A 22,633-nucleotide genomic window follows, 5' to 3' on the forward strand; every position below is an offset into this window, starting at 1 on the left:
AGTCGTTCTAGTGATGGTTCTTTAGTTTTGTTCTGGTTTTGGGTGGCACTGCAAAAATATTGGCTGACAGGCGTGATTGACGGTGCCTGTATGGCATGCAAGTCCAAAAGTTTTTTTGAGTTTTTCTGCATGTTTGTTCTTTGATGTTCATTTGTCTCTTGTTTCTTCTGATTGGGATTTTTCCTTGTTGGGCGGGTATGAGGTCGTCTGATGGCGATGATCCTAGCTTCACCTGAATGGCATGCCTGCCTAAAGCCATTAGAGTTAATATAATTTGTTTTTTTTTATTTTGTTAGGTTTGTTCCTTGTTTGGTTCTTATTCCTTAATTCCTTATGTTCATTCTGTGGCATTTCTCTTCACTAGTCAAACCATCTGCCTCTCTCTACTTCTCCTCTCTCTTCCAGTGTCTGCAAATGTACGCCTTGTACAGTCAGCAATGATGTGATGTCATCAATGATATTTGTGATGCCATGAGTTGATGTCCTTTGTGTTAGTCTTAGCAGTGCACAGTGGTGGCGCGAGTTATGGTTGCTTATCTTACCATAACTGGCGAATGTCAGGGGTTTTTCAATTTTACTTGTAGCCATAACGTCCTTTTAAGAACATTTTTTTTACTGATTTTCATAGGTTTTAAGTAGCACAATTTAACCATAACGTCCCTTTAACAAAGTTTTCTCACTGAATATCTATTATCATTACCATATTCTGGGGCATTTTCTCTGACATTATGATAGCATCCCTTTCAGATGTTCACAAGAAATAATTACGTCTGATCTTAAACTAATCTGATGAACTATGGCAATCAGTCAACCACTTTGGTAGTGCAATCTGGCTCCCCTCTGAGAAACAATAACTTTTATTAGTAAGACTCTTTTGGCTTTATCAAGCACAGGAACATGTTTTCATATGTAGCCAGAGTGCCCACTACTCATCGTCACTGTGTCCAGTTAATGCTATAGCTCGTCAATTTGAGGTGGCTGAATTGACCTTAGTACGGAGATGGGCGAAAGTGCCTCCCATTGTATTGTGGATGGCTTTATTTGTATCAATTCTGTCACCTGCCTCTGCAGTATCGAATGTGAGGTGGGAGCCCCAAACGTTTCTCTCACTGGGTGGAATCTGCCCAATCAGAGAAGATTGGTGCATGAAAAAACATCTTGTGCCACGGACATATTGGCCAATCAGGAGGCTTGGGTGTCCAGTGTACGCTGATTAGGTGGTTTTCAGCCAATCACAATAGGTGGGTAATTCAGACCTCCCGATTGACTGGGATGTCTGCAATATCAGGTGGCATTTTCACGTATCGTGTGGTCTTTCACATGGATGTAATTTACCCAGGGATATGTGACATTTGCACAAGGTGAGCTGAAATCTGCCTTTTTGGCTTTCACCACAGATGTTTCACCCATCCCACATATGTGCATCCCCAGGTGTTTATATGAGTACTGATTGCTCCAAACATTATTTACAAGATTCTTTTCTCCCACGTTCATCATAGCCAACGAAATATCCCTAAAACACTTCATTATAGGCAGCCTTGTCAGGCCTAAAGTTGTGTTAAAGGCCTTCAGTCTGCACCATGTGCTTATGCACCTAGCCCTTCACTGTGTAGGGATGCAGGATCTTCCCAGCTGCTGTTCTCCTCCACATTCTGACCCCTGAGCGGGAGCATACAACTCAAATTCCACTATGACTGCCATGGCACTTCGGAAAAAGCTATTGGGGTTTGCTGTCCATGTACTCATCCGAGCTTAAACCATTAAGTGCCAATGGTGAGGTATCTCGTCCTTGGGATTACCTCCCTGTTACCAAGGACGAGATACCTCGTCCTTGGCACTTAAGGGGTTAAAGGAGGCCATGGTAATGGCTAATGCATATGGGGAGAATCCTCTCACAATTATTGGTGAGTTGGATGCCACATTTAGGCAATATGACCTGAGGAGGGGGGCATTACTGGTAGTATAATGCCCCCGGGCCATAGTTAGAAGCCAAGCAAAGCGAGGGCTTTAACGGAGCCCTAGGGGCATTACTTCACTGGTAATACCACCCCTCTGAGGGCCATATTGCCATTAGTGCCCAGCACATCGTACCGGGGTAATACTTGCACTTTTTCTGGAGTCGAGAAATGTTGATGCCACCATTTCTCGACTTGAGAAAAAAAAGCAACAAAAATGGCCACCGGGGAGTGGGAAAAGGGACTAGTCCCTTCTCCCTTTCCATTGCAGCCATTGAACCTTATGTAAAAAAATAAAACAACAAACGAAATGGCCACCATGAAGCAGGGAGAATGAACTACATGTAGTGCCTTCTCCCATTTCACATGGCAGCCAGTGTGAAGGAACCCAGAGCTGCAGCAGTGTTTTAGAGCGTTGATGTTCTGGTAAGGCCCGGGCGAGCGCCAATGAGCTTGCTTTTTACAAGCTCATTGTACCTCGCCAGCTACTAATACCATTTAAGGATGAGATCACCAGCTGCAAGATATATGTAACCAGTGTTGGTGGAAATGTGTTGTCATGGAGCTGCCAGGACACACTTAAAATTAAACTAGATCCATATGGCCAGGAGAAGGCTTACAGCAGATGTAATGTAGTCACTTCAACCTCATCGGAATGTGGTAAAAAAGAGTGTGAAGAATTGAGCGAGAATGAGGTTGCAAAATGGTCTTCAAATGTTTTCAGATCAGATGTTGGGTTTCTAAAATGGTTTATTCACAAAATCAGGCACATAAAGAATGCTGTTCCATTTGTTTCCAAGCTTAGGCCTGTCCCTATAGTGATTGTAAAAAAGCCCAATGGGTTATGCATTGACCTCAGACAAGTCAATAAAGTGGTTTTTGTCCAAGAGATTTCCCCTGGCCAAGATAGATTATTGCAAATTTGAGTGGGACAAAGCTCTTCTCTTTATTGGATCTCAAATCTGCAAATCATCAGATTAGGATCCATCCTGCCTCTCATGATATCCATAACTTCAATACACATCTTGGAATATTTAAATGTGCCAGAATGCCGTTTGGCTTGATTTCAGCAGCTGGTGTTTTCCAACGAGTAATGCGCAATATTTTAGAAGACCTTGATGGTGTAGAAGTTTACCAAGACAACATTTTGGTCTGGGAGAAGGATTGGTGTGAACATGTTAACAGGTTACGACGAGTGCTTAAGAAATTGGAAGAGGGTGGGATAATCCTGGCCCTTGAGAAATGTAAATTTGGGGCTCTGCATGTAGACTATTTAGGGTACAGCTTTTCTTTAGATGGTGTTCAACCCAAAGTTGAGCATGGTGAGAGCTATATTGGCGATGAAATCACCCAAAAACAAGACAGAAGTGTCATCATTCTTGGGAATGATTATTACCCCAAATTTGTCCAAAATCTTGCTAGTAAGACGATGAAAATGCAGAGATTAACCAGAAAAGGTGTGATGTTTGAATGGGATGTGAGGTGCCAAGAGGAGTTTGAGAGGGTTAAGGAAGACATTACAAGGGCTTCTGTCTTGCAGGGTTTCAGGGATAATGAACACAAAATTCTATTCACTGATGCCTCAGAACTAGGATTATGGAGTGTACTTTTGCAGGAAGATGAAAATGACTTTCATGCCATAGCATATGCCTTTAAGGCACCTAAGGAGGTCGAACACAAGTATTCTGTAATAGAGCAGGAGGCACTAGCCGTGTTGTGGGCAATAACCAAGTTTACAGTATTCATGTATGGAAGAGGGTTTAGTGTGAGAACCGATCACAAACCCTTGGTTGCCATTTTTAACAAGAAGGCATTGCAAGTGGCATTGGGAAGTGGCTGTTAGGCTGGACGGACGCTGCCTAGCTTTGCTCCTGCTTCGCTACTACTGAGAAAACGCCTCTGTTGCCGTCGGCGAGAGGAAGCCCTTCAGAGTGTTCTTTTCTCCGTAACACTCCAAGTACCACAACACAAGTAATGGACTAACTCATGGACTGCTTTCCTTTTTGTCGTTGTGTTTACCTTGTGTTTACCTTGTGCATTTGTGCATTCACCGCTGACTGCAGTGAGAGTCTTTCCAACTCGGTTCTGACGATAGCCCTTTCTTTTCCTTTCCTGCAGCGCGCACCTTGGCCACGCCCCCATAACTCTCTCCCTGCGATTGGCCTAGGATATTTACTGGTGATCCCGCGCATTGCGCACGCATTGCAAGTGGCATTGGGAAGTGGCTGTTAGGCTGTTTGGATGTGTGGCTGTGTGGCATCCCTAGGGTATAACTCAGTGACTGTAAGGTAATAGCCATTTCTTTTTTTTTTTTTTTTTTGTGGCGGTTACGGGTTAAAGCTTTGGAAAGAGTCCAGGATTTGGTCTAACGTAATTTTTAGGTAGGAGCTCTATTTGACCACTCTGTGGTTTAAATCACTAATTGACAGGATAGAGTGAAGTACTTCTATCCTCTGTGCAAGTGTAAAAGAACTAAGATGGTGAAAAAATTATGTAACGGTAAAAGGTGTTTGAATAGATCCCTCGGGACTGCATATGAGGGTAGCCTCTCAGAAGAAGAAGATATTGATGTTCAGGTGAATCAGGCAAAAAAAAAAGGTCGTAATATGTGTAGCACGATTGCTAGTAGTGACTTAAATGCCCATGAGTGCTCTCCAGCAGCTTACAATTCAGCTAACCACACACATGTGGCCAGCATTGTAAAGACCCTTGACTTAGAGAAGGACAGTTGCACGGAACTTTCTGATGGTATTGTATATCCAGAAAATGTGATTACTAATGTATCTAATAATGACAACTCAATGTTGGGTGTTGTTGGAGACGAGGACTCCTTGCCGCCATTAGATACCTCCCTAGTCGCTCCGGTGGTGCTGGCGGAATTACACAGTCGAACAAGACTGTCAAATGGGCCTTCTACGCCAGCCGCGAGTTCTCATCAATTTAGAGAACAAGTTCATTTTCATGCTGCCATTGAAGCAAATTTAAAACAGCTTAAAAAGGAAATGAAAATAAATGACACATCTAATGCTAACACCATGACGAAGGTCAGCTCGCCTGCACATGAGTTACCCCAAATGTATAATGAATCAAGTAATTCACAATCCCCTGTTTTGGGCATAGACAGAACCCAACTAAAAGAGAGAAATGAAAGTCCACATTTACCAAACTCGTCTTTTCCTCTCTACCCACTTGAGGATACATTAATTGACCTGAACAATCAAGAACTCCAAAATTTTCCTGTGCTAGCAAGAATTTTGAACTTGCTTGATAAAGGTCATGAGTATACACATGGAGCGCTGCATCCATTAAGTAACTCCAACGCAGAAATCATGAACACCCTAAGTAGAATCGAAGGATTTATGATGTCACAGGAAAAATATAATAACTTCTGGGCTTCACAACTGGACATTGTGAGGCATTTGGAACACCCTTTAGTTAGGCTTCCAATTTGTGATCAGGCTTCTCAAACTGAGGGGATTTACGTAGTAAAAAGAGAGGCATCTGAGGCACAATCACAGCCTGTAACTAAGTACAAGCCTATACCTGTCTCTTAATATCTCGAGATTGCAAAATTACAACATGACAGGATACTGGTCCTTGAAAACATCATAGTAGCAGAGAACTTAGTACCCCCAGAGTTAATGGAAAAAGATGGTGGTAATCTCCCGATAGCAGCGAACATGGTCCTGGACAAACCAGATAGTCCTTCAGCTATCACGGATCTGATTGACCTAAACATGGCCAATCTTTCAGTGACAAAAATTCCCTCAGCGAATGAGGCAGAGGAAACTGAGCCACCGCAATCTATGTTTTTTATGTCAAGAAAGGCAAAAAAACAATATGCGAAAGCTCAAAAAAGAAAGGGACGAGTTACAGTCTCCTCACTGCCCCTAGTTATTACGAATTTTTTTTTTTTTTTTTTTTAAACTATAACAATAGCCACCCCCTTTTCCTCCAAAATGGGTGTTGCGCAAAGGCAATTGGACGATATGGGCATTGATATTATACAATTGAATAAGGAGAGTCAGGTGCTCTTGGAGGAGAGCAAACCGCTGGCTGAGACCAAGTTGCCTCCCGCAAGTACCTCCTCTGAAAAGACATCTGAGAACTCTCCTATGCTAATACAAACACAATTACAGAGGTTTTTTGAGAAGATTGATAAAAAAATTACGTCCATGTCGGTACATGTGATAAATGACTTTCCTGAATGCGTGGGGAATGATGTGGAGAAACAAGCAGGAAACGAAATTGTCATCCAAAAAAGTAATGTAACAAGTGGGCATCAGCCCACCCTGATGCCAGTCTCTGCAAATGTGAAGGGGTCTTTACATCCAGTCTTGTCCTATACAGATAATGTAGAGAAAGTGGGTAGGGTTGTCCAAGGGGAAGAAATACCATTAGAAATGAAACCTATAATAGGATGGTGGGCCGATTATACCTTGATCGATAAACCCAGTCTAAATCGAGCAGCGATAATGAAAATCTTCCACCAGATACCAGCTTTACGTAATTTGGTCTCAAACGACATTGACTGGGTCAAATTACCATTCACATACAATCACCGAATGATTTGCAAACTACAATCTCCCATAATTGCATCTTTAATTTGGGCTCACTATAGAGACCTAGAGTTTTTGGTTTATAAAATATTTAACTTCCACTCAATGGAGGATACGTCTGCCTTCATAGACTATCAAGATGTAGAGGAAAAATTAAATCAAAAAAATTAGCCAAGGGATACTCAGCTGTCTATGTTACATGAAAAGGTAAGCTCACAGGCTGAAGCTGCTGATCAAATAATAAAAAGCCTTGCATGGTTAGAGAATCCTGTGGTTGATAACTCATAAAAAAATGTATTTATTATAAAATCTTGGAACTGTTGTGGTTATAAGAACTTAATGACTTGGTCGAGGACAAATCTATGTCTAAACAGGCCTGCAATTATTATTCTGCAGGAAACTATGGCCATTGCTGATATGCCCATTGAAGGTTTTTCTTGCTTCTTTAGCCACGCACAAAAGGGACTCCTAGGGCGGCCAAGAGGGGGCCTTCCAATTCTAGTTTCATTGGTTTTTGATGTGGTTATAAAGCAATTGTATGTTTCTGAAGAAATCTTGGCCATTGTCATATTGTCTAATAACACCCAGAATACTCCGCTAGTAGTCTTATCTCTGTACTGGAACCCAATGAGGTCTACAGTTGATGGAATATTAGAAAAACTGAATGCTCTGTTAGAGGTGATCATGAATGAAATGCCGAACGCTGAAATTATTCTGGGCGGGGATTTTAACTCTTCTTTGTTGTACTGCCATGTTGAGTATGAACACCCAAATAATCAACTTGATTTATCGTCTCATGAAAGAGGTCAATTGTGGGGTAACTTTTTCGATGACTGGAACATGCAAGTTATTCTGTTTGCAACAGATGGTCCTCAAACGACCTGGAAAAGAGGCCGTTATAAGTCTTCTATTGATTACATCGTTGTATTGACCTCTTTAGTCACGTCTCATGTGCATTGCACAATTGAAGAATCATCTCTCAGTGATCACTCTTGCTTGAGCTGTACGTTAGGGTGTACTTTAGATGAACACAAATTGTATGGTTCGTTAAAATTGCCTGTAATTGACAGAAATATGTTATCCATAAGATGGAATTTAAACACGTGTCGCAAGTTGAACAGTCTTGTGAATTGTGACCTGCTAACATTTGATCCAAAAAAGCTCTCAATGGCAGAATGTAGGTGGTTAGTTTTATGGAATGTGAAAATGATTTGTAAACACCTGAATGATATATCCTCCACTTACAAGCATGCGCGGGTTGTGGAAGGAGGTGGTATATTTGACTTGGCAATTGCAAAGAGAAAACCACAAAAAAATCAAGAAATAAGGGTCTTGAAAAGGGCATATAATCTCTCGTCTGCTCAAGTAAACGACAGAAAAAAGGAAATTATGGCAAAATACAGAAATGATATTAGATCCTTAAAATTCATTATACATATGAAAATGAATCAACATTTGATTAACATGATGCTTGGTCGAAAAACCAGAGAGATTTGGGGAATATTAAGAGACCCATTGAATAGAAGCCAGGTTCTGAAATCCTCTACAGTAAGTGGGGAAGATTGGGTTGTATTCTTCCGGAACAAATATGAGATGCCTGAAAAATATAAGTCGATTAAATATGAGGTATGCTTAGCAGATTTACCTAGCAGTTGTCCATGGGAGGTGGAGGTAATTGAGTTGGTAATAACGAATCTTAAGCAGTCAAAAGCAGCTGGCCCAGACGGAATTCCACTGTGTGTATTGAAAGATGATCCAAAATTCTGGGCCTCTTATTTACATCGCTGCTTTGAGCTTATATTTAAAACAAAAAAATTGCCCCCCTCTTGGACATCTGCCTTAGTTATCCCCTTACACAAAAAAGGAGACACAGCTGATCTTGCCAACTTTAGACCTATCGTTCTGATCGATATTGCGGCAAAAGTGTTTGCTGCATTGATCCTAAAAGAACTAAATTGCTTCATATCTGTTTCTCAGACCTTTTCTCGTTATCAAGTTGGTTTCAGAAAAGGGCTAGGGACACAACTAAATGCAACTATTCTTGCACACTTATTAAAGAGCGTAAGGCAGGATCAAAAAGGTCCAATATATATGGCATTTATCGATTTATCATCTGCATTCGACTGCGTCATTAGAGAAATCTTATGGGTGAAGATGAAATTGTTTCAGATTCCGGATCACATAATAGCAATGATTGTTATGCTTCACTCTAACACCAGCTATAGGGTGAGAATCGATTGTTTTGGTCGTTTGACTGAACCTATACGAACCTACATTGGGGTCAAACAAGGGTATAATTTAGCGGCAACCCTCTTTAATTTATACCTTGCTGACATAGATGAGCTCTGGAGTCAGATGGTTTCCTTTCCAGCGAAATTGGGTGATCTATGCATAAATTAGATGGCATTTGCCGATGATATAATTCTTCTAGATCGCACTCCCTTTGGTTTACAACATAAACTACAGCGGTTTTTTAACTTCTGTGAAACCCAGAATTTGTCAGTAAATCCAAGCAAATCAAAGATACTTATCTTTAGCAACAAAAGAAAGGCGGTATCATTTAAATGGTCCATAAACAGTAATGTGATTCCTCGGGTTCCAGGACTCATTTATCTGGGATATAATCTGTCAAATGCCGACTCAATATCTAAATGGCAGGCAGCAATCTCAATAAAAGCGATGCCATTGATTGGTCAGATGAAGATTATTCACAGTAAGTTATGCGAATTTACGCTTATTCCACTTATTGAGTTTTATCTACTTAAAGTTGAATCAATCATCTTATATGGGTTAGACCTATGCTTACTTTCAATTGGGCCGATAGTAAAAGCGCTGCAGGGGTTGATCTGGAAGAAGGTTCTACATTTGCCCCTTTGTATGCCTAATTCGATTATCATTCATGAGCTAGGACTCAATGGTCTGGCATCTAAACTCTTGTGGCAGAGACTTGCTAATTTTGGAAAAATGTTAGATCCTGTTAAAAACTCACTATGAAGATCTAGAATCCATGGTGATGAAAGGTATTCCTATATCCTTGCAGAAGGCAAATGCCGAATTACTTAATGCCCTGTCTATGATTGCACAGAACCTATCAGATTTGGTCTGATATCCTCAGATTGTAAAAAAAAAACTTTACGTGTGTGATTGGGCTAACACCGCTGTTAAGATTGGACAATACAGCAATCATAAGGAATATGCGAAATTCCGCCATAAACAGCAACCTCTTCTTTTATATCTTACACAAGTACCCAGCAAATGGGTGAGAATTTCTTTTATGCGATTTAGATTTAACCTTGTATTGACTAAAGATGAATTGCAGATTATTCATGACAGTTGCTCAGGAAACCCTGAAACATCTTGTATTATACTGTACAGCCTTGGAATCAGAGAGGGTGAAACTTCTTGGCAAATATATATTTTCAGCTACTGGCATTGCCTATGAATCCTTGTGGGTTCAATGTATGTGGGGATTTAGGGTGCCAGTTGTACTTGCTTTGGTACGTCTGCTTCAAATTATAGAAAAAAGATTAGGTATGGTAAATGCTGACTGAAAAAGAAGAAATGAAAATATGGTTGTAAAGATATTTAGTTATAGCCTCTAGTCTGAAAAGGGAACAAAATAAAATGTTCCTGTTCATCACTATCGTAATTTTTAATATCAAATGCGTGATAACAATTTATTTGGAAGCCTAAACTTGAATTGTGAAAATTGAACTTTTTTACATTGGACATGTCTGTCTGATTCTTTTATTGATTTTTAGATCACATATGTGTTGTTTTAGTATTGTATCGGTTGTAAAAAGATGTTTTGTAAAGCTTGAAGTGTTTTGATTAACTGAATTGTTTAAATTATATGTTGTAAAGATGTTCCATCAAACACAACAATAAAAAAATAATAAAAAAAAAAAGAATAAAAAAAAACAAGAAGGGATATGATGGAGTGTCATGTTGGATTTCCAAATGGATAACAAGATTGCAAGGCCTGTAATTTGTGGTTGAGCATGTCAATGGGAAGGATAATGAAGTGTCAGATACATTGTCAAGGAATCCCATTGTTGGGAATGATATGTTTTATTTCATGTCATATTAAGTGATTAAAGACACATTTGTGCTGGAGGAGTCATTGAGTGAGAGAGACTGGCGTGATGCATGTAGTGAGGATGAGTTGTATCAAGAAGTCAAAGCATTGATCAACACCAGATGGAGCCTGAGCAATGATCAAGGGAAACATTATGGGCCTCATTACGACCCAGGCGGATTTCGCGGTGCTAAATGCACCGCGAAGCATGGCGGAAAGCCGCCGATAGCGCCATGGGGGTTGGCGGATTTACCGCCCCATTCCGACCTCGGCGGAGCGGTAAATCCCCAATCCCCATTCTGCCCTTCCCCATTCCCATTCTTGCCCCATAGGGTATAATGGGAGTGGGGAAGGAGTTAATTACGCCACCGTAAAATACGGTGGCGTAATTAACAACGAGGTCCCGTAGCGCCATGGTTTTCTCCGGCTGGTAAAACCAGGCGGAGAAAACCTCCATGGCGCTACGGGAACTCGTAGTATGGCGGAGAGGTACGCCATGCACTACGCTGGCGTAATACCCTCTCCGCCAGGGTCCTAATGAGGCCCTATGTGTTTTAATTGGCTTGATGTGTAGGGGTCAGAGATTGTTGGTCGCAGTCGGAATGCGAGAAAAGGTCATGGCATTGGTCGCAATGCACATATGGGAGTGTGTAGAAGAAAAATTGAGTTTTGGTGGCCTGGCATGGATAGTTTTGTTGAGTCAAGGATAAAGGAGTGCGAGGAGTGTAGTGACAGCAACAAGGTGTCAGGGACAAAGACCCTGCCCATGGTGGTTCCAGAGACACCCAAAACTCTGTGGCACACCATTGCCATTGATTTGTTGGGACCTTGGAATTTTTGAGAGAGTAGAGACTCTTATAACATAGTAGTAATGGATTTGCTCAGTAGATGGCCAGAATAGGGGTGATTAAGCATATCAGATTTAAGAATGTAATAACGTTTTGGAGGGTATATTCTGGAGAGAGGGTTGGCCAACCAACACACTTAGTCAGTGACAATGGACCACAATCTGTTTCAAAGGAGTTCCAGAGATGGCTTGGTGAGCAGGTGTTAAATCTAAGCAGGAATCAATGTTTCACCCACAGATCAATGGGTGTGTGTAACGCTTTAACAGAACTGTGATGGTAGGTATCCACTTGTCGGTGCGATCTGGTGATGACTGACAGAAAGAGATGCTTTGGATGGTGTTCCAGTATAGGTGCACATCTCATCCGGTTAGTGGTGTGTCTCCATTTGAGTTGATTGGGACACAAGCCCAATACATTGTTGGTACCAGGATGGACGGGTCACTCCAGATTGGTGGAAGTAGATGGAGATCTAATTCAAGAAAGAATTATATTGGTTGGAGAAACATCTAAGAAAGGTTTGATTTGAACTAAGGTTGTGGGTTGGTGAAGTTGAGGAGAGGTGATGAGGGAAGGATTCGACTTCAAAGGTGGAGTAAGAAGGTTGATTCAATGTTTTCGGGGGTAATAACTGTGTGGAAGGATAGGGAAATGCGGTTCAGTTGGAAGGAAGCGAGGTATGGAATAAGGAGCGGATACCTAAAAGATCATAGCCACTCCTCTGCTGTCAGACACCCTGCCTCCCGCTTCTTCGTCATACCTGTTCATGTGAATAGGCACAGTTGCAACTGTAAACATTACCCATTAACTTGCTTTGCTTTGTTGTAAATGTTGTTCAGTAACTTGCTTTTTTTATGTGTGCAGTCATCATTTTATTTTTCTCCTTAGCTGTTTTGAAGGGAAGGAAGTGTGTTATGTAGTTTACATAGTTAAAGTGTCATCAATGTACATAATTGCTCATCTGATATGTAGAATCACACAGCAGCCCTTGATGTCATAGAAAGCTCTAGAATCGTCAAGAGCTCAAAGAATGTGATGCTTCAAATGAAGGCATGTGAAAGCTGCTGAAGGAGAGGGAAGGCTGCAGCCCTGTAACATTTGGTCATTAAAGATCTTGTTGTACCTTTTGCACTGTGAGTTGTTATACATATCACACTGCCTATGAAAAGTTAGCCTTCCTTGCAGGACCCCACAGAAATGTATCTATATCTCTTTGAAGTGTATTCAAAGACATCTTGGTGGCCCTAAATGAAGCACACCCAAGAATATATAGGATTATTGATAACACATTCATCTTAACAATATTCATGGTCTCCCATAGATTGAAATTCAGTCCTGACTAACTGCCTGACCAACTGTTGATTCACGCTCTCAGCTACTATACCTCATTGTTCAGATTGTCTCATAAAACATCCCTTACATTTCGATACATCTCAGTTTACAGGTACCTGAACCCAACCTTGCACCAATGAAAGCCGCAGCTTTTCATGTGGTCCTTGTAGGAGGTCTGAGTTTTTCGGTCCTTATCTGTATTTAGTTTGTAACCAGAGGCTTTCCCTAACCCCTGTATTTCACGTAAACCCTTTGGGGTGGAGCTAGCAAGATCTCTTGGGAGGACTTAGATATTGTTACAATTTTGTGAAGAACAAAGCAGTAAATGTATCAGGCCCAGGAGTCTTCCTGATGTTTAACTCCTGTATCACCTTATTTACTTCATCTTCATATATCGGCTCTCCTAGCTTTCCTTCCTCCACCGCATTGAGGCTCTATAAAGTTACCTCTCTAATATAGCTTTCTATTAGTTTCACTCATCCAAAGTCTTCCTTTTCATACAGACAGATCGAGTAATCATTATACCCTTATTCTATTGCAGTGTTACTGGTATGCACATCACCAGAATCATCTTATCGTTCCAAGGCCAATCTGTACTCCTCAATATTTTTCAGCCTCCAAGCCAAGAGTTTACTGCATTCTTTCACCATACTCCAAATAGCAGTGTCTACTTCTCGAGACCAGGTGTTCTGCCTGCCTCGAGAGGTGGACATTCTAAAGGTCTCTCACTAGCTTCATGTCCTTCGATCTTTTTCATTTCCAGACTTTCTAAATTAGACCTCCTGTGCGCATCTTCGTCAGGCACTCTCTTTTTCTCAATCATGAGCCAATTCTGATCATCCTACTACTGAGGGAATCCTTCAAGACATCCCAGCAAAACCCAGATGCCCACTGAGAATATAGTCTACCCCAGAAATACCAGAAATCTGTTCCTAGGCTATCTGCTGTATGATAATTTGAGATGAGAAAAGTATTAAGTATCCAGTACAAGGGGTGTTTATTCCTGCTTTTCTTGAGTGTGCACTCTACTAAGACCATGGCTTGATCAGAGATGCAAATATCTCTGATATCCCCTTGGGACACCCTGCTCAACATTGCGAGGGTCAGAGTTAGTCTGTCATTGATCAGATAAGGTGAGTGTTCCAAATAATGTGTCACTCCTAGTCCTAGGGTTTATGTGTGCCACACATTCACTCGATCTAACCAATCCACCATATTTCTAAATCTCTTATTGCAGATTCTGTCACAGTCCCGTTTCTCCATGACGTATCCAATTACGGTCAATTGTGATATTGAAGTCTTAACTTAATATCATGTGTGTGTAACCATGCATTCAATATTTTTCACCTGGCTTTCAAAAAACCCTTGTGAGCGCTGTTCAGGTGTAAATGTAATCTATTGTGTTATTGTTTACCTCTATCAGAATGTTTATCAGGATATACAGCCTTTCACTTTTCTGGCAAATCTTACCCACCTCCTAATGGAGCCCTATTTTTAAAATAATGGAGGCCCTGCTGCATTTAGTGTGAAAGGTACTAGAGAAGTCTCTATCGAAGTAGCCTGATCTGATAATAATCTGTATGCCATCCTGTAGTAAGTGTGTTTCCTGAAGTAGAACAATATCAGCCCCACTCTTGCCTAGAGCTGCCCACACACGTTTCCTCTTCACTTTGACGTTTAATTAACATTCTAACCAATGAATTCCTTTCAGATGTTCTGAAAATGCAGTTCTATTACACATCCAATCATGCATTTCCCTGCCTGAAATACACACAGCTCCTCAACTCGCGCTCCGACCTAAAACAGAGACAAATGTGTCGACAAAAAAAAACACAGCAATGGTGAATATAAATAGTGAGCAAAGTTGGCTCCATAACCACATCATGATAAATCAGTTTGGTACAAAACAGATTACATATGAGTGAATCAAGAACTCTCTCTGCTGGCTCAGGCTGACATGTCCCCATGCCCTATCTACAGCCCCTGCCTTCTAAGATTTTATAAAAAATGTTTTTTTTTTTACAATCCCTCCATTTTGTATTCCTTTTGCCCCTCCCACTTTCAGCAACTTCCCAACCTATCCATAAATACACAAGTCCACCTTAAAGGAGACAAACACATCCCTGTCCGGTCAACTGGGACTCCCCAGATTGGCCAATATATCCCTATAATCTACACTGGTCCAAGGTGGTGTATCCATCTCCTACATTAACCCCCGTGACCCCTCATCATCTCACTTTTCAATTAGATATTGCCCCATCCATTGCATCCCAGCTCCTCCTGCAATATTAAAGGATTTTCCTAAATAGCCCTCCAAGTCCCTATTGAGGCGTGCCTTATAAGGCAACTGTAGACACTGCTCTAATGCTGAATATCCCTCCATTAAGTGACTTCATACCCACACTGAAGCTCACTACCCAAAAATGTCCACCATGAACATGTCCAAAAATGGGACCAGTATAATCAGTTGATTCGCTCATGCTTATTTTACACTGCATCAAGTGATGAGCACTCTCTCTCGCAGATGTTCGACCCCAGAGCTGGTCATGAATTGTGTGACAGAACCTCTAAGGGAAGAGGGAATGTCCCATCAGAAATATCAACAAGGCCACGGACACTATGGAACGAAAGCACACAGTGCATTACCTCTCCGTCCAGAGAAAAGGATCCTATTGGTGCAGCCCATATGGGTGAGCCCACGTTCGTTAGCACCTAGGCCTACCTTTCCTAGGTTCCAGGTCCATGCCCTCTCTCTTCCTCATGGGCTTTCTTTCAAGAGGTGTGTCTTGTTTCCCCGCATAGTGCAAGCAGCCATTTGCTGTCCTATGGGAGAAGACTCTGTTACATTATCTGTTTTCCCTCTGTCCCACAGAGTCGAAACCATCACAGGTCCCCCATAACACCTCACCCTGAAGGGCCTGTTCTCCTCCCTTTTCGGTGGTGACATCGAGCCATGAATATGCACGGCTCCAGAGGCACATTGTCAACAGTTATTACAGCCCACAAATACAACTGTGCCATCTTCAGGCCAGATACAGCAACACGAACACAAAAGTCTCACAAATCATATTGACATCCACACACAATAAGAAAGACACTGCTTTTACCATAGTTAAACAATCACACAAATGAATAAAATACATCTGTAGGAAATACTTAGTTCACATAAGTGATCTATGAGAAACATTAGTGTTCATGGCAACTCCAATTCCTTGCAGTTGTTTTAATCAATTCGTTATATGTCTTTGGATCAGTAAAACTGTGGGTCATCCCCTCTATTTTAATCTTGAAAGCAGCTTAGAAGGAGATAAAGTACTTAATGTATTTTTCCCTGCAGCTTCTTTTGAGGGAATTTAAAGCTTTTGTGTCTTTCTCTCAAGGTTCCTATTCACTTCACTTCACTGAAGTGTATAATACTGTTCACCCCATTCCAAAAAATCTCCTTTCTATCCCTTGCTACTTTCAGAATTAGTCTCTATCCCTAGCAGTACAATAATCATACAACGGTGCGTTCCATGAGGAAGGTTCAATGGGTCTGGCAGTACAGCTTTAAAGAACATTGTGGTTTTCCCCAGCTGACCGTTTCCAGGGAAGCCCAATATGAGTCAATCTTCCTCTGGTAATTCACCTACTGTGAATTCCTGCCAGATGCCTTGGACATATTCTGGGTCAACATGTCCACCTTTGCGTACAAGCTGACTTTCTTTCCCCTTGAGCAGCTTGTGCTCAGGTTCAGTGAATTTGGCATTAAACCCCAACTGAGCCCTTTCAAGCATGGTCCTAGTGTCTTTAAGCTCATCTGTGCCTTGGCTGAGCTGTGAAATAATCTCAAAGAATTTCTCTTCCCTGTTTTCCTCACTTACTATTCCCATTATCTTGGGGTTCCCACTACATCCTTAGATCATTTGGGAGGCCGGGGGCAGGCTTTCGGGGGTGTAGAGTGTTTGTTGGGTTTGGGCACTGCAGAAGGAGATTGGTTACCTGTCAGTAATAGCATTAGAGGCACAGAGAGACAAAGAATCAGGAGCTCAGCAAGGTGATGCCATCTAGGCCACTGCCAGTTCGGAATCCTTTTTGGGAGCAATACTCTGAAAGTATTGAAAGTGAGAAGGAGAGTGAGGAACAGAAAGGCGCAACTCGAGAGGAAGAAAAGAGCTGACAGCAAGGCTGGTGAATTGAGCTAAGATTAAAAATATACAATAGAGCTAAAGCATGGCAATATTTAAAACAACATACACAAAATATGAAACTGCAACCTATAACAAATAGGTAATCAATTAAGTTGGCCAAGGTAGGGAGAAATAGATGAGGAATCATTTACATTTAACAAACCAGGCAAACAAAGTATATAAAGAGAAGCAGTAATTTAAATTAGATGATTGTTTTGTAGAAGAGTATTAATAGGCAACTGATATTTCTGATTTTAATCAGCTGGAAACCAGATTGAGTAACTGATCAAATTTGGTATGCATTGAAGATAAATCCAAGATTGCAGACAGGGGCAGAAATATCTTTGCAGCAGGTAAGAGAATTGCATAAATTGCAGGCACAAAAGTAGATATGGGAAATCATAGAAGTTCAATTTTTGGGGGCTTTAAACTTAAGAAGTATGGCTGCATCCAATCTTCAATTAAGTGAGCAATTGGGGCAGCCAATAGTGGACAGATTTTGTGAAAGAAGAAAAGGTAGCAAACATTTCAGTGTTATGTGATGCCAAAGATACTGCGTAGAAAGTACAATGAAGAGAATCAAGTACAGAGCCTTGAGGGACAACTTAAGCAATTTATTCAGAAGATAAACAAGAACCCTTCCAGGAGATCTGGAAAGAGCAATTGTGCAGATAAGAAGAAAAACAGGATAACGCAGATACTGAAATACTGAAATACTGAAAATAAGCAAAGCAGTGTGATCAACTGTGTCAAAAAGCAGAAGATAGATCAAGCAGAACCAGAAACATATGGTTACTTGTGATGATATGAGTATGCCACTGTTTAAAAAAAGTAAATTGCTTCAAGGTACTTTACTTCTTTGTGATTACTTCAAATTACTTCATGGGGAAGTAATTGTGTACATGCATTTAAGGATTAAGGGGCATAAGGGGATGGGGAGGTGTTGGCATAGGGGTGGTAGTGAAGGGGGAAAGAGAGCATAGGGTGAACCCCCTCATAAAACATTAAAAATGTGAAGTAATTACAACAAATTAAATTACCACAAAGTAATGTTATTTGTTGTCATTATGTAGAACCTATACTATGTACATAGAATGAAATCAATTCAGAGACTATGAGGAGAGCCATTTCAGTGAAATGTGACAAGTTGGGAGACTTAATATAGGTAAATAGCCTAGTCAGTACTAATCTTTCAAGTAATTTAGAATGATAAGGACATAGAGAAATAGGACAGAAATGTGATAGCTAGCAATAGCAAGACAGGGCTAGTTGAGTAGAGGAATAACAGTAACATGTTTAAAGTTAAAAGGAAAATAGCCAGAATGCAGTGAGGAGCTAAATAAAATAACAAGATAAGTCAGCCAGTGTTGCTTTATTTGGCAAATGTACCTTTACCACAGACATACAAATACAACATTATAAAATACATTGATTACATACAAAACAATTCATTATAATTTTAAAATGTACAATTCATACAATATTACCAATAAAAACCAGATGAAAAAAATTAACAACCAAGGAGAGATAATCAGGTAACTGGAGTTGGGATCCTACGAAGCCAAGCACAGTGAATACATTTGGCGACAAATTATACATCATTCACTACAACAGTAGATTTGCATAATTTGATAGCTTCTCTGTTAGTCTTGACACATGCTTTTCTGAACAGTGTGATCAAGTATATTTTTCTCAAGTAGCAGTAGCACATACAAAAAGTTCAAAATCCGTGACAGACTCAGGATCCAGACCACACATCGGGCATGTTTCAGAATTGCCACCCCTCTAGCAGCGAGTAAAAGTGGCAAACTTCAGTGTGCCAATCCTGAACTCCAGGAATAAGTAACGCTCATGGGCTGGAGATATTAAATCTCTACATTTATAGATATTCCATTTCTCTCCAGCTAATCCTGGTTTCGAGGATAAATAAGACACCCCGTTTTCAGGTTTAAGAATGAAATTATAAGGCATTCTTGGGTGTCACATATGGCAATCAGCTTGTTGTCTCTTTTCAAACTAAGAGGCTTGTTGTGCAGATTCCACCATATTTCCTCCAAACCCGTCAGTTTGAGTTGTTGCCTAATGTGAGACAATCATTGAAGAGAACGTTCACCAGGGTGGTTCAACAAATCTGTACATCCTTCTTGGTACTTTGTGAGCTGAGAGGACCCCCAAAGCCTAATAAAGTAAAAGACAGGTTTACAAGCCAACTGGTGGATAGTGGGATTGAGCCCATATTCCATTAGTAATGGAACACTTGGGAAGAATCACGGTAGTCTAAGAAACTTTTTAAAAAATGTGTTATCCGCTACTCCCAGATTCTGGCAGTTGGTATGGCCCCATATCTCGGCTCTGTGAAGTACCACAGATGTGGTCTGGATGGAGTAGATGTTAGTAGCGGGAGACATAGCTTGCTCTTCATGGGAGGCAAAACATTTCTTAAGGCCCCCGCTGTTTCTTTCCAGGATGGTCTGTGACTGGGCTGCTCATGAGCATGTATCAGTAAATCTCACTCCCACGTAGTCGTAGTGGGTAACTTGCTCCAGGACATTATCATCGACCTCCAATCGGAGTACCATGGGCTTGGATCTCCTTGGTCTGAACACTAGGGTCTTAGTCTTACTCCTATTGAGGCTCAGGCCTAGCTGCGAACACTTGAGGATAAAATGCTCCAAGCCGCACCTAATCCCCACGGCAAACCTAAGTCACCAGCAAAAAATAATGCCGGGTAGATGATGGTACCAAGTTTGGGAGGGTTCAACTCGATCCCGGAACATTCTACCACCAGGTCCAGGATGATTTTGTTAATATAGACACAAAATAGGAGCAGCGCAAGGACACAGCCTTACCACACAACTCTGTCAAGTGGGAACTGTTTGATCGATTCCCCTGCCTGGCCCCACCTCACTACCACCAGGTTGTTGGAGTAGAGATCAGAAATTACAGACACCAATTGAGGGAGGGGGGGGGGCAGGCATGAAGAGGACCTGCCATAACTGGATCCTGAGTACACTATTGAAAGCAGTCTGTAGATCAATTAACAACACCAACCTCGATACTATTTAGCACAGTGAATTTTTGCAAGATGGTGGACAAATGAAAACACTGGTCTACTGTGGTCAACCCTTGCTGGAACCCAGCCTGTTGATGGAAAATGAGCCCATTGCTGGTCACCCAGTCCTGCAGTTGTTGGACGACCACCTTAGCAAAATATTTCCCTGTGGTATCAAGTAGTGAGATGGGCCTTTTTTCTCCGCACAATGCCATGATTATGGAATACCTTTGCGGCTGACCCCGGCTTGGTATAGTCTTACTACGAATGGCGCACAGATGTTAGGCTCATCCTTCAAGAGGTCGGCCAGAATTTTGTCTGGGCCTGGTGCCTTCTGCCCCATGGCGTTCAATAAGACTCTTTTTACAGCTGCCATGGTGATAATAATAGGCAGACTAATACAGTCGATTAGTGTCAATCCCATCTCAGGTGGTCGGGCTAGATTGGAATCTCCAGGAAGATCCTCGTCTTTATATGATCATAAAATGCAACCTGTTATCGCTAAATTCCTTCTGGTCGGCTACAAGAGAGCAGAAGGCCTTGCTATCCCTATTAAATTCAGCTTCACTATGGGCTTCCCATTTAGATTTACAAAGTTCAATTTTCCTGGTCTTCACTATATTTTTATAGTGGCTCTTCTTGATGTGCAGCACCTCCATGTTCATCTTTCCATCAGTCGCAAGATAGAGCATGAGGTCCTTCTTGGCCTGCATGCAGGTGTTATCAAACCATGCAGGTTTCTGCCTGCTTCTCTGGTTGGGAAGCGTTACTGCTCTAGAAAACCAGGAACCAAGCTCTGGGTTCACATGTTCATACTCAACCAATACCTCATCGTCCCCCTTACTATGATCACATAAATGTTGAATAGCAGGGAGAATTGAATGGTAAATAGATTGTTTTAACCCAGCCATCAGGATGGTGTCCCATTTGATGACTTGTCTGGTATGCCCTGATATCTTGATCAGCACAGCGTTCATCTTACCCTGGCATCTTAGATTTAGGGAGAGGGGTTTATGATCGCTGTCCATACGGTCAAGAATAGAAAACTCTTCCACTTCAGCCTAGTCACCCATCATAATAACAATGTATTCTATCCAAGATGAGCATTCAAAGCCAGAGTAGGTGTCTTTCCCCGGCATATCTGAGGTGCAGCTTCCATTGCATGCCCTTAGGTTTAAGCCATACAATATCCAAGCTGTCTCCAGGGCATGTTTGTGTGCCTGAATTGGGAAACTGGCCTCTAAGGAAGTGATCTCCTAAGCCACAACCACGTCCTCCCATAGTCTGTACAGTTCTCGGAAGGGCTCAAACTGGAGATTAACATTTCCTCCAACAATAATGTGGAGTAGGCCAGATACCTTAAGCTCCCAGCTAGTAACTAGATCTTTCAATAAGGTCAGTGTCCCCAGTGGGTTGGTACCATTGGGTCTGTTATACACATTGAAAATAAGTAGTGTCAGCCCCTCTGAGTTTGTACCAACAATCAGTTGCAGGTCTGCCATGCTTTCATTGCTTATTTTTGTTTCCCAGCCTGATCCTACTGCCACCAAAGTCTGCATCCCGCCTCCACGGTCTTCCTCTTGAACCTTTAACAGCTGGGATATTGAATGCCTTGTACCCCTGCATCTCAATGGGTGTCACAGCCTGTGTTTCTGCGAGGAACATCATCTCATTTGGGGATACAAAGGATAACCAATCGGGGTCCATCAGATGTCTAACAATCCCAACAACGTTCCAGTAAAGCACCTTCATGCCTCCAGGTATGGCTGGACTTGCTGGTGTAGGAGGTGAAAGATGTTAGTCCACCTCATACAGGCCTTTGCCTCTTTCAGGGAGAGCCCAGTTGGCATTTACTAATAGTAGACCTGGGGTACGATTATGCCATGCATTTGGTGTAGAGGGTCTCAGAGAGATTAGTGAGCCCTGAGGGGGATATATTCTCGAATCTATTGCCAGTAACCCCTCTACCAGATTGGGGTCCCTTAAATGCAGTTCTATAAAGTTGCCCTGCTCAGTGGCTATGTTCCCTTGGCTAGCCCAAGAAATGTCTTCTCTAATGACGGAGGTACAACCCCTCACATGACAAATCCAGTGAATGTTCTCATTAATAAGGATGTCCTCATTTTCGTAAGCACCAGGTTTTGGCTTGGGAACATTACCTGAAAATATTGGATTGCAGTTCTGTGCTCTGGAGAACTTCTGAATGGTTTCCCTGGGGATTTGGCAGGAAATATTCCCCCTGTGACTCTTTGCTTGCGGGATTGGTTCACCACATGCTTATTTATGATATCAGTTATGGGTTTGACTCACTGGCAGGGCCTTCGTGATTCTGGTTTTTGAAGTTAACGAGGAAACTCTCCTTTCGCTGTAGCTACCGTCCCCACCCTAGTGCTGCTGCTCCGAGGTCCCTCAACCTCCGTTTGTGGCAGCAATTATACTGCAATCAAGCTAAGGGTTACATAGAATGTGGTAGGACCCTTTCTGGGCCTGTAGGAGCTGGTTCCTCTGTTCTGCAACGGTGTTGGTTAAGCTGGCAACCAGTTCCTTAAGTTTGCCAACCTCCATCCTTATTTGACTAGGAATGCTTATACAATCCCATTTACACTATGCACAGGATGGTTTAGGCAATGGAATTGAGTTTGT

This window comes from Ambystoma mexicanum, chromosome 1q (assembly GCF_040938575.1).
Source record: "Ambystoma mexicanum isolate Mex_15411 chromosome 1q, UKY_AmexF1_1, whole genome shotgun sequence".
In the NCBI taxonomy this organism is placed as follows: Eukaryota; Metazoa; Chordata; class Amphibia; order Caudata; family Ambystomatidae; genus Ambystoma; species Ambystoma mexicanum.